Genomic DNA, 13,901 nt, shown 5'->3' on the forward strand with positions numbered 1-13,901 from the left:
ACAACATTTTATAATCATGGTTCTTCTCTTGGGAACCTCCTAAAACACCAATGTAAGACATAAATTCTCTCATAAATACTGTGTTTGCGTAAACCTGATGAAATATATCACTTAAAAAATATTTGTTAAATACAGAGCATTCTATTGTACATTAGCAATATAGGAAAATCCCAATTCTGAGCAAAAACAACAGATTCTATGGATATTTTCCATATCTTGGTGTGGGTTTAGACCTGCATTTCTGCAAATATTCTAGAGTTGCTGTTGCAGAGTCTACAGGCCACAAAGGAAGAAACATGAACATACAGGATAAGCTCCAAACTCCATCACAATCTGGTACCATAATCTCATCTCCTCCCACAAATGTTACCTTCAGCTACAAGAGCAGTACTTGCTTGGATCTCTCCCAAACAGCCATGATATTTCCTGCAACTATTCATCCTTCAAGACTCAGAGCTATACACTGGGGTTTTACCTTCTCCCAGAAGCCTTCCCTCACTGTCTTCCTCACTCTCCTCCCAGGTTGAATTAAGTACCGTTTCTTCAGAGCTTCTATAGCACCTTGATATACATATATCATAGAACCTGCTTGTGTGGAACCGAAACTATCCATTTACTTCATTTCCCCCACTATATTGTAAGCTCCTTAAGGATAGAACTACTTTAATTTCTATATTCCCAGCACTTCAGCAGCATATAAAAGGCACTAGTGACATGTTTACTGAACTGAATTTATTTTGTAATATTTAACTTACTCTTCTTTGCATGTCCTACAATGCCTGGTACAGAGCATTATACAAAGCAGACACTCTCAGTAAATATCATGGAATTGAAATGATGCAGTTAACAACGTAGTTGTCTGTTTTCTTCTTTTACAATTTTTTCTCCTGGCTGTATCACTATGTTTTATTTGAACACTGATCTCCCTGGCTCTCAGTAATTAAGGGGAAAACAAAACAAAACAAAACACATGCTGCTCTTTATGCAGGTTTCTACACAAATCAAACTGTGCCTGGATACCATCTGCTCTCACCAGCCTTCTTCACAGCTTTGTGGGTGGTAGCTACACTAAGAGCAGCCTGATTTCTCTCACTGTTCACACGGAAAAGGCAGAGACTCTCATTAGCTACCAAGGCACAATTCTTGCTGCCTCATTTCAGCCTCTTCTCATAAGAATATGGAAATGAATCTTTGCCCTTCTCTTTCCTGCTAGTGGCTCTGTAACCTACTTCATAGAAAAAAGAAAACCTTTCTTTACCACATGATGTTCCCCTACTGCTGAATCAATACTGCCCCACTTCTTGGGAAAAAGTGAAAAAGAAAAAGGATAGTCAGAAGAATAGTAAAGTAGGAAATAAAATTTTCCTATGCGAGAAAATCCATTAAGAAAGGGATAATCTTAACAAAAACTTGAAAACACTTCTGTTTTCAATCATACTTAAGTACTTTTTACAAAGTGCAGACAAGATACCAATATTGAGTAGTTTTAGGATGAAAACTCTCTCCTAAAGTAAATCTATTATTACCTCCCAAATTAAGAAGTTTACAGGTTGCTAGAGAAAATTTTTATGAAAAATCTCAAATCTTGAATTTCACGTTAGTTTTAAAAGAAAAAGCTGGATAGCTTAAAGAAAATCAAGTCTAAGTTTAAAACTCAAATACTAAGAGATCTAAGAAGAAATAATTTGTGATTCTCCCATAATTTTTAAAGCATTCATAAGGTACTGGGATAGTGCGAGAAAGAGGCATGCATCAGTAACAGTACAAAACAAATGTAGCAAATGCTTAAAGAGTAACAAAAACAACCATAGTATTTCTGATGAGGAGAAATCACATGAGGACAAATAAATGATCAGATAAGGTTCTAGAAACAAGTGGCTGAGGTTCAAAAAGCAATAAACTTGGAATCAAAAAATCTGCCAGCTGTGGTAGATTCAGTTTCTACATCTGAAATTGGGAGTAGTAATATCTATGTCTAATAGGTTTTACTTATTCAACACATTTATCGAGCACTTACTACGTTGCCAGGTACTAGTCTACATGATGGGCACATGACAATTAACCAAAGTTCTCCTCTAGTAAAGCTTGCACTCTAGAGGAAGAGACAGATGATAAACACATACATACATACACACTCGTATGTAACATCTGACAGTGATAAGGGCTATGAAGAAAAAGAAAGGGAATTCCCTGGCAGTCCAGTGGTTAGGACTCTGTGCTTCCACTGCTGGGCTTGGTTCGATCCCTAGTCAGGGAACTAAGATCCCACAAGCCGTGCAGTGAAGCACCACCAACCCCTCTAAAAAAAAGGAAGAAGGAAAAAAAAGAGGACAGAGTAACGGGGAGGGACATAATTATTTAAAATACAGTGGTTAGGGAAAGGCTTCCAAATGAGGGAATGATTCATGTATAGATCTGGAGGAACAAAGAAGACAAAGACCCTGAGGCTGGAATGCATTTAATATATTCAAAGATCACCTACATGGTCAGTGTGGCTTCAGCTCACTGACACAGGCAGTGTTAGGTCTCGAGATTGCAGAAACACCCAGGGTGACCTTAGGTGGACCTTGTAAACCCTGCCTCATAGTTTGGATTTTATTCTGAATGACATGGGAAGTCTTTGGAGGGTTTTTAGTCGATGTGTGTGTGTGTGTGTGTGTGTGTGTGTGTGTGTGTGTGTGTGTGTTATCCTAAGTTTTTTTAAGGATTGCAGTTAAGCCAACATGGGTTTCAACTATGTGGGTCCACTTACACGCAGAAATTTTTCAATAGTAAATACTACAGTAATACAGGATCCACAGTTGGTTGAATCTGCGGATGTGGAACCACAGGTACATAGGAACTGGGTATACAGAGGGCCGACTATATATGGGGATTTTAGATTGTTCAGAGGATCGGCGCCCCTAGACCCCAGGCTGCTCAAGGGTCAACTGTACTCTAGCTACTGTGGTATTGCTACTGAGTGTAGGAAATCTAGGAGGTCATTAGAATAGTATAAGTGAAACACAGTAGCTTGGGCTTGGGTGGGAGTAATGAGTTTTTGAGAAGTAGTTAATTCCATGTATTTTGAAAACAGAATTGGCAGGACTCATTGATGGATTGGATGATGGTGTGAGGAAAGAGAAGGATCAAGATGACTCTTGGATTTTGGCCTAAATAACTCAATGTTTTTCCTGAGAGGGAGAAAAGGAGAAGGTCTGCAGAGAGCAGGGAAGCAAGAGCTCCCTCTTTAGGACATAGGATGTTTAACATACCAAGTACTGATATCAAGTGGGAAGCAAGATGTTAATAAGAGTCTGGAGCTCAAAGAAAGATCCGAGCAAGAAGTAGAAATGTGAGAGTGAACAACATATAGATGGTACATAAAGCCATGGAAATGAATGAGTGCATCTCAGAATTGGATGTAGACAGCACAGAGCCAAGGACTGAGCCTTGGACACTTCAACATAGAAAGGTCAGGAAAACAAGGAAGAAAATTACGAGTGTGATGCTCCAGAAGCCAAATCAAGTGTTTCAAGGAGGGAGAAATCAACTATGTCAAATGTTGCTGAGCTATAAATTACTATGAGGAATAATAACTGACTAGAACTGGCAATGTGGCTTACTAGTGACCTTGTTAAGAATGGTTTCAGAGGCAGAGTAGAGATAGAAGCCTAACTGTTGTAGTTTCAAGAGAATGGCAAATGAGGAATAGAAAAATTGAGTAGAGACAACTATTTTAAGAAGCTTTGCTATAAAGGAGAGTAATGATACAGGGCAAGAGGTACATATGAGATCTATGGAGGTTTTAAAATATATATATTGGAGATCTATGGCATGTCTGTATGCTAATGCAAATAATTTCACAGATAGAGTAAATGTGATTTTTGCAAGAGAATGGAAAACAGGATAATTGTAGGAGCAAAGTCCTTGAGTAAGACAGACTATGGGATCCAGTGCACAGTGAGGTGATCAGCTTTAGACAGAAGAGATAGTAATCCATGGTAATGAGGGGGAAAGAAGAGTAGATGGGTACAAAGGCCAAGAGACTGATGTAAAATTTACTGTTTTCTTAGTAAAATAGGGAGAAGTTTTGAACTGAGAATGGTAATGTTGGAAGAGGTATTGGAAACATGAGGAGAAAAAATAACCTGTTTAATAATCAACTCTGAAAGTGGGAGAGGGGACTACCTTCTCAGAAAGTAGGAGAGGAAAATAGCATTACACTTGATATTTGTAAATAAGTTAAAGTAGGACCAATCCACTTGGTTGTGTATTTTTGTCCAGCCATATAGACAAGCAGTATGGGGGAAATTAGGTTGGGTTTTGCCACGCACTACACTGGCAGGGAAATTAAGAATATATTCAATGGATAATTAAGTTGTGTACCATGGAACCTAAGCTGGAAAAGAAGGAAATAAAGAATATGGGGGAAGGGGTAGAGCTATGTAATAAAATATATAAAAATGAGAATATACAACTCTTATATGTATATGATAGATATACAATATTAAACAACGATAAGGTACATTCATATAATGATTTTGCAGGATAAATACAGGCAAAAATGAAAAAAGCTTTGTTTACAATATAAGGAAATGAAGAAGGTGAGAAAATGCTTTTGAAGAGTTTTTACTATGAAAGCAGAAAAGAACAAAGCAGCTTTAGGAAATGACACAGAGATCAATTTTACCTGGAGCAAGATAACAAGAGGGCAGACATTTTTTTAAAAAAGGTGAGTTACTGATGTTAATATGAGTGTTAATATGACAAATCCATGGTCAGAGAAACTTGTGGAGTGCACCAATAACTTGAACTTAACCAAAAAACAAAACAAAAGTGAGATTAAGTCTTCCGGCCATGAAGAAATAATAAACACGTAACACAAAAATGCACTGTAAACAACCAGAAAAAATGATTAAGATATGTTTAATAACTGTTTAGAAATACTGGAAAACAGTAGGGTTGTGATTCCTGAGAAAAGGGAAAATCAGAACAAGTCCTACAATCACCCCAGCATTCTTCTGGGAGGCAATATCCACACTGAGGCTACAGGGAAGAGAAAATACAAACAGAGCCCAGAGGTCCACTGAGTTGAGGAAACAGAACACAGCTGGAGGAGACAGGCAGCTGGGAATTTGTGTGAAGGTTCAAGTAAGGAGGAACTACACTAGGAGAGAGCTTCACGAATCTACACAGGAAATCCCTTGAGTCTATTAGGCTACACCTAAATACATGAAAATTCAAGAAGGCCAGATAAAGCACCATTAGGGAGCTGTAAATAGAACAATTCCCATAGCTCACACAGGGCAGGAAGACATCTGAGGTCTAATCACCCAGAATGACAATCCTCAGTGATCATCAGGGACATTCAGTGGAGATCCTGAAAGGTCTCTTTAGGGGAAGACTTAAGGATAGAGCTGAACTATTCCTGAAGGCTGCTCTAGACACACTCTAGCAAAACTTAAAAACAGGTCTCAAAGTGATTAAACTGGCAAATAACTACCTGTCAAAATTCAACACTGTCTTCAAAAAGCACACTAAAGAGAAATGCTCAACAATATAATATTCAGTGTCTAGCATTTGGTAAAAAATCACTAACCAAGTCAAGAAGCAGGAAAATGTAACCGATATCCAGGAGAAAAAGAATCAGTCAATACAAACAAACCCATAAATGAGAAATATAATGGGTACAGTGAACAAGGCTGTCAAAACAGCTATTTTAATTATACATAAGTGATTAAAGCAAAACATTAATATAATGAGAAAATAAGCTGAAGCTATAAAGGAGAATCAAATGGAACTTCTATAGATGTATAATATATCAAAATGAACATCTCTCTGCTTAAGAATAGGGGCATACTAGACACTACAAAGAAAAGATCAGTAACCTACTGAAGACATAGCAATAGAATCTATCCAAATAAAGAACATAAGAAAAAAGGCTGAAAACAGCTCATCAGTAACCTAATATCACTGATATTATCAATGTGAAAATATCAAGTAGTCTAACAGAAGTATAATTGGACTCTCAGGTGGGGGAGGGAGATAGGGAGTACAGGAAAAATATTTGAAGAAATAATGACCAAAATTTTCCAAATTTGATGAAAACAATAAACCCACAGATTCAAAAAGCTCAACAAACTTCAGGCAGGATAAATACACTCCCCACACAAAACTGAGAAAGCACATAATTATGAAATTGCTGAAAACCACTAACAAAGAGAATGTCTTAAAAGCAGAGAAAAAAGACACATTACATACAAAAGTAGAAAGAGAAGAATTATGTGGACTTTTAGTCAGAAACTATACAACACAGAAGACAAAGGGAGGACATCTTTAAACTAACAAAAGAAAACAAAAAACAAAAATAGTCAACTGACAATTCTATACCTAGTGAAAAATACCCTTCAAAAATTAAAGGACTCAAAAACACGAGTGCATACAAAACTGGTGAAATCTGAATAATGTCTGTGGATTGTACCAATGTCAGTTTCCTGGTTTTAACACTGGACTATAGTTATGTTAGATGTTACCTTTGAGGGAAACTGAAGGATACACAGGACCTCTCTAGAGGTACTATTTTTTTTTTTGCGGTACGCGGGCCTCTCACTGTTGTGGCCTCTCCCGTCGCGGAGCACAGGCTCCAGACGCGCAGGCTCAGAGGTCATGGCTCACGGGCCCGGCCACTCCGCGGCGTGTGGGATCTTCCCGGACCGGGGCAAGAACCCATGTCCCCTGCATCAGCAGGTGGACTCTCAACCACTGCGCCACCAGGGAAGCCCTAGAGGTACTATTTTTGCAACTTCATGTGAATTGATAATCATTTCAAAATAAAAAGGTTTTTTTAAGTAAGGAAAATACTCTTTTTCAGAGAAACAAAAACAGAGAATTAGTGACTAGCAAACTGGTACCACAAAAATTGAAAGGGTAGGTATATCAAGCAGAAGTATGGAAAACAGATCTAAAGAATGAAGAATACAAGAAATGGCAAATATCTTCATCTCTTTAAAATATAACTGTTTAAAGAAAAAAATATTGTGTGATGTATGACCTTTAAAAATAAAGGTATGACCACAAACGAAGCAGATGGAGTATGAGAGTGTTATATTACACATGAAATAGTATAACATGATTTAAAGGTAGACTGTGATATGTTAAATATGTATATTGTAAACCTTAAATCTAAGACTAGATACAGCTAACAGTGGAGGGAAAAAATGGAATACTAAAAAATATTCAATTCAAAGGAGGAAAAAGTAACAAAGTTAACAGTTGGCAAAAATAGAAAACAAATAGGAAGATAGTAGGTTTAAATCCAAACATCAAAAACTGCATTAATGTAAATGGACTGAACATTCCAGTAAGAGACAAAGACTGTCAGAGTGGATAGAGAAGCAAAAACCAATTATATGGGTTCTATAACAAACCCATTTTCAGTACAGAAACAGATTAAAAGTAAAAAGATGATAAAAGAGAGTCAACATGGTGGAGGAGTAGGAAGATGTGGAGTTCATCTCTCCCCACAGAGGCATCAAGAATACATTTACAAATGGAATGATTCTCACAGAGCACCAGCTGAGCACTAGCAGAAGAGCTCAGTCACCTACAAGGACAAGAAAGATCCCCACATAACCATGTAGGATGAAAGAAAGAAGAGAAAAGGAAGAGGAGAGGAAGTGGGACAGGACCTGCGCCCGAGAGGGGCGGTGCTGAAGGAAAGGAGAGGTTATCACATCCAGGGAAGCCCCCTTACTGGTGAGGAGATCAGATGGGACAGAAGGGGAGCCTTGGGGGCTATCAGAGGAGAGCACAGCAACCGATCTGTGGCAGGCAGGACAGAGTGAGACCTACACAGAGGGTCCACGCCACAGCCCTGCATGCCCTGCCTGAGACATGTGTCCACTGGTGTGGACAGGGGTTGGGTGCTGGAATGTGAGGTTTGAAAAGCAAACTTGGGGAGAGGACTGCTGTTGGCTGCGAGGAGGCAGCCTGAGAGGACAGGAGTGAGGAAATCCACAACTGGGAATGCTTGTGGAAGAAGTGCAGACCTCCACAGAAGCGAAGAGCCACTGTTGAGTGACACACAAGGGGCGGGGCCATTTGCAGCCTCTCTCCCCACGTGCCAGCCCCTGCCTCCCCATGCACTAGGAAGGGCCCCCGCTGGCGCTGGCTCTCTTGAGCCTGCAGCTGCTGGATCCCCTGTGTGCCCTGTCCCCACCAGGGCTCCAGTGACCCCAGCTGCCACCATCTCCATGCCCCTCCTCACCAGGGCGGACTCGTGTACTCCGGAGCAGCCTCGGAAACAGACCCCTGTGGGTGGCCCACATGCAGAGGTGGAGCTGAAACCACAGCTGAGCCCCAGGGGCCGTGCAACTAATGAAGAAAAGCTGAAATCTCTCCTCGCAGCTGGGCAAACCATAAATTGACACCACTGCGACTGACTGTAAACTCAGTGGCTACGGAACATCTAAATGGACGACGAGTGCTCCCGCAGCCAAGACAGGTCTACCTTTAGCTGCTGTAGACTATGCAGGCACATACGCATGGGGGTCGGGCCAGGCCAGAGTCTGAGTTGCCCCCAGAGCACCCACCGAGGGTCCAGATCCATGATTACTGCAAACCTGGGACCTGACTTCAGTGGATCTACACTGGTGGTCTGGTGGAAACAACGTCTGAGAGACACCAGGCCAACTGCCGGCATACCCACAGTTAAGGTGGAGCTGAGAGCAGCGCCAACAACAGTGTAATACGACAGCTTGAACAAAAGGTGAAAGGTGACATAACAGAGCACACCACAGGTGAACAGCTCCAGAGGAGGAATACTCAGTGGCTTCCCTCCCAATGTGAGTGCTCCAATCCCTCCAACCTCACACCACAGACCAGAAACACAGCTAAGAAACAGATCTGGGGTCTCTAATCCAACAACTTTGGAGCAGACCCCACTTCTGACACGGCAGTGACAACCACAGAGCAAAGGGCAGGCTCTGCTCAATATCCAGTGCAGGCTCTGGTCACCACAACATCAGTCACACCTCCTATAAAGGGGACAATGGCCAACATACAGCGAGGAAAGAGGTGGCAGACATCCATACTAAAAACAGCCCTCACACCAAAAAATATTAAACCACGCAGGCTACACAGGGACGTTCCCACATAAAATGGCCCTACAAGATAGTCTGAGGGTCTGGCATTTGGCAGAAGAACTGCCCAGAGCATTTAGGCTTCAACGCCAGCAGTGCTTGAGTGCAGGAGCTCCACAGGGCTGGAGGAAAAAGAGATTCCACTCTTGGAGGGTGCACACAAGATCTCGTGTGCACTGGGACCCAGCATAAAGCAGTATCTCCAAAGGAACATGGCTACACCTAGCTAGGGGTCTTTGAGGGTCTCCTGGAGGGGCAAAGGTCAACTATAGCTCACTGTGAGGGCAAGGACACTGACAGCAGAAGCCGCAGGGATACTGATAAGAGTGAGCTCTCCTGAAGGTCCACGTTTTGGCACCATGACCCAGCCCTACCCCACAACCTGCAGGCTCCAGTGCTGGGAAGCCTCAGGCCAAACAACCATCAAGATAGGAACACAGCCCCACCCATAAGAAGAAAGGCTGCCTAAAGTGGTACTGAGCTCACAGCCACCTCAAAACACACCCCTTGACACGGCCCTGCACACCAGAGAGAAAAGACCCACCCAGCTCCACCCATCAAACGGCAGGCACCAGTCCCTCCCACCAGGAAGCTTGCAGGAGCCCCTGGGCCAAGCTCACCCACCAGGGGACAGACACCAAAAGCAAGCAGAACTATGATCCTGCAGCCTGTGGAAAGGAGACCCCATACATAAAAAGTTAGAAAATGAAATGACAGAGAAATATGTTGCAAACGAAGGCACAAGATAAAAACCCACAAGAACAACTAAATGAAGAGGGGACAGGCAATCTACCTGAAAAAGAATTCAGAGTAATGATAGTAAGGATGATCCAAAATCTCGGAAAAAGAATGGAGGCACAGATCAAAAATATACAAGAAATGCTTAACAAAGAGCTAGAAGAGTTAAACAACAAACAGAGATGAATACAATAACTGAAATAAAAAACAGACTAGAAGGAATCAATAGGAGAATAATTGAGGAAGAAGAATGAATAAGTGACCTGAAAGACAGAATGGTGGAAATCACTGCCACAGAACAAAGAAAAAAGAATGAAAAGAAATCAGGACAGTATCAGAGACCTCTGGGACAATATTAAATGCACCAATATTTGCATTATAGGATTCCAGAAGGAGAAGAGAAAGAAAAAGGGTCTGAGAAAATATCTGAAGATATTATAGCTGAAACTTCCCTAACATGAGAATGTAAACAATCATTCAACTCCAGGAAGTGCAGATAATCACATACAAGATGAACCCAAGGAGGAACATGCTGAGACACGTATCAATCAAACTGACAACAATTAAAGACAAAGAAAAAATATTGAAAGTAACAAGAGAAAAGCAACATTTAACATACAAGAGAATCCCCATAAGATAACAACTGATTTTTCAGCAGAAACTGTGCAGGTCTGAAGGGAGTGGCACGATATACTTAAAGCAATGAAAGGGAAAAACCTACAACCAAGAATACACTACCCAGCAAGGTTCTCATTCAGATTCGACAGAGAAATCAAAAGCTTTACAGACAAGCAAAAGCTAAGAGAATTCAGCACCACCAAACCAGCTTTACAATAAATGCTAAAGGAACTTCTCTAGGGGGAAAAGAGACCAGCAACTTAAAACAACCTTATACATATATAGACTGCTATATCAAAACCTCATGGGAATAGCAAACCCAAAACTACAATAGATGCACACACAAAAAAGGAACAGAAACGTAAACACAACACTAAAGATGGTCATCAAACCACAAGAGAAAAGAACAAAAGAGGAAGGGAAGAAAAAATGACCTACGAAAACAAACCCACAGCGTTTCCCTGGTGGCACAGTGGCTGAGAGTCTGCCTGCCGATGCAGGGGACATGGGTTCGTGCCCCGGTCCAGGAAAATCCCACATGCCGTGGAGCAGCTAGGCCCGTGAGCCATGGCCGATGAGCCTGCATGTCTGGAGCCTGTGCTCCGCAACGGGAGAGGCCACAACAGTGAGAGGCCCACGTACTGCAAAAAAAACACACAAAAAAACAAAAAAACCCACAACAATTAAGAAACTGGCAATAGGAACATACATATTGATAATTACCTTAAATGTAAATGGATTAAATGCTCCAACCAAAAGACACAGACTAGCTGAATACATACAAAAACAAGACCCATAAACATGCTATCTATAAGAGACCCACTTCAACTCTAGGGAAACATACAGACTGAAAGGGGATGGAAAAAAGATATTCCAAGCAAATGGAAATCAAAAGAAAGCTGAAGTAGCAATACTCATATAAGACAAAATAGACTTTAAATTAAAGACTGTTACAAGAGACAAGGAAGGACACTACATAATGACCAAAGGATCAATCCAGGAAGAAGATATAACAATTGTAAATATCTATGCATTCAACATAGGAGCACATCAATGTACAAGGCAAATGCTAACAGCCTTAGAAGTGGAAATCGACAGTAACACATTCACAGTGGGGGACTTTAACACACCAGTTATACAAGTGGACAGATCATCCAGACAGAAAATTAATAAGGAAAACACAAGCCTTAAGTGACACATTAGACCAGATAAATTTAATTGATATTTATAGGTCATTCCATCCAAAAGCAGCAGAATACATTTCTTCTCAAGTACACATGGAACATTATCCAGGATAGAGCACATCATGGGCCACAAATCAAGCCTTGGTAAATTTAAGAAAACTGAAATCATATCAAGCATCTTTTCTGACCACAATGCTTTGAGATTAGAAATCAATTAGAGGAAAAAAACTGTAAAAAACACAAACACATGGATGCTAAACAATACGTTACTAAACAACCAAAGGATCACTGAAAAAATCAAAAAGGAAATAAAAAATATCTAGAGGCAATGACAATGAAAACACAACAATCCAAAACCTATGGGACACAGCAAAAGCAGTTCTAAGAGGGAAGTTTATCACAATACAATCCTACCTCAGGAAACAAGAAAAATCTCAAATAAACCAACTAAAGCAACTAGAGAAAGAAGAACAAACAAAACCTAAAGTTAGTAAAAGGAAAATCAGAAAGATCAGAGCAGAAATCAATGAAATGGAAAGGAAAAAAAACAATAGCAAAGATCAATGAAACTAAAAGCTCGTTCTTTGAAAAGATAAACCAAATTCATAAACCTTTAGCCAGATTCATTAAGAAAAAAAGGGAGAGGACCCAAATCAAAAAAAAGTAGAATAAAAAAGAAGTTACAATGGACATGACAGAAATACAAACTATCACAAGAGACTACTACAAGCAACTATACGCCAATAAAATGGACAACCTAGAAGAAACGGACAAATTCTGAGAACGTACAACCTTCCAAGAACAACCTTCCAAGACTGAACCCGGAAGAAATAGAAAATGTAAACAAATCAATCACAAGTACTGAAATTGAAACTGTGATTAAAAATCTTCCAACAAAAAAAAAAAAAAAAAAAATCTTCCAACAAACAAAAGTCCAGGACCAGATGGCTTCACAGGCAAACTCTATCAAACATTTAAAGAAGAGTTAACACCAATCCTTCTGAAACTCTCCCAAAAAATGGCAGAGGAAGAAACATTCTCAAGCTCATTCTATGAGGCCACCATCACCCTGATACCAAAACCAGACAAGGATGTCACAAAGAAAGAAAACTACAGGCCAATATCACTGATGAACATAGATGCAAAAATCCTCAACAAAATACTAGCAAACAGAATCCAACAGCACATTAAAAGGATCATACACCATGATCAAGTGGGGTTTATTCCAGGGATGTAAGGATTCGTCAACATATGTAAATCAATCAATGAGGTATACCACATTAACGAACTGAAGAATAAAAACAATATGATCATCTCAATAGATGCAGAGAGAGCTTTTGACAAAATTCAACACACATTTATGATAAAAACTCTCTAGAAAGTGGGCACAGAGGGAACCTACCTCAACATAATAAAGGTCATATATGACAAATCCACGCAAACATCATTCTTAACAGTGAAAATCTGAAGCATTTCCTCTAAGATCAGGAACAAAAAAAGGATGTCCACTCTCACCACTTTTATTCAACAAGATCAGGAACAAGACAAGGATGTCCACTTTCAACCACTTTTATTCCAATTTTGGAAGTCCTAGCCACGGCAATCAGAGAAGAAGAAGAAACAAAAGGAATTCAAATTGGAAAAGAAGTAAAACTGTCACTGTTTGCAGATGACATGTTACTATACATAGAAAATCCTAAAGATACTACCAGAAAACTACTAGAGCTCATCAATGAATTCGGTAAAGTTGCAGGATACAAAATTAATACACAGAAATCTCTTGCACTCCTATACACTAACAATGAAAGATCAGAAAGAGAAATTAAAGAAAAATATCCCATTTACCATGGCATCCAAAAGAATAAAATACCTAGGAATAAAACCCACCTAAGGAGGCAAAAGACCTGTACTCCGAAAACTATAAGATACTGATGAAAGAAATCAAAGATAGCACAAACAGATGGAGAGATATACCATGTTCTTGGATGGGAAGAATCAACACTGTCATTGATTCTTTACAGAGCATTTTTTACAGAATTAGAACAAATAATTTTACAATTTGTATGGAAACACAAAAGACACCAAATGCCAAAGCAATGTTGAAAAAGGAAAACAGGGCTGTAGGAAACAGGCTCCTTCACTTGAGACTATACTACAAAGCCACACTAATCAAAACAGTATGGTACTAGCACAAAAACAGGAATATAGATCAAGGGACCATTGTTGCGTTCCTGGGAAC

The 13,901-nt window shown here is 40.0% G+C and overlaps 1 protein-coding gene across 3 annotated transcripts in view; it reads right to left on the bottom strand.

Moving 5' to 3' along the window:
* The window catches only part of TEX9 (testis expressed 9), a 205,797-nt gene that overhangs the window by 27,349 nt on the left and 164,547 nt on the right, over positions 1–13,901 (bottom strand). The window lies entirely within an intron of this gene.

Source organism: Stenella coeruleoalba (genome assembly GCF_951394435.1).
Source record: "Stenella coeruleoalba genome assembly, chromosome: 2".
In the NCBI taxonomy this organism is placed as follows: Eukaryota; Metazoa; Chordata; class Mammalia; order Artiodactyla; family Delphinidae; genus Stenella; species Stenella coeruleoalba.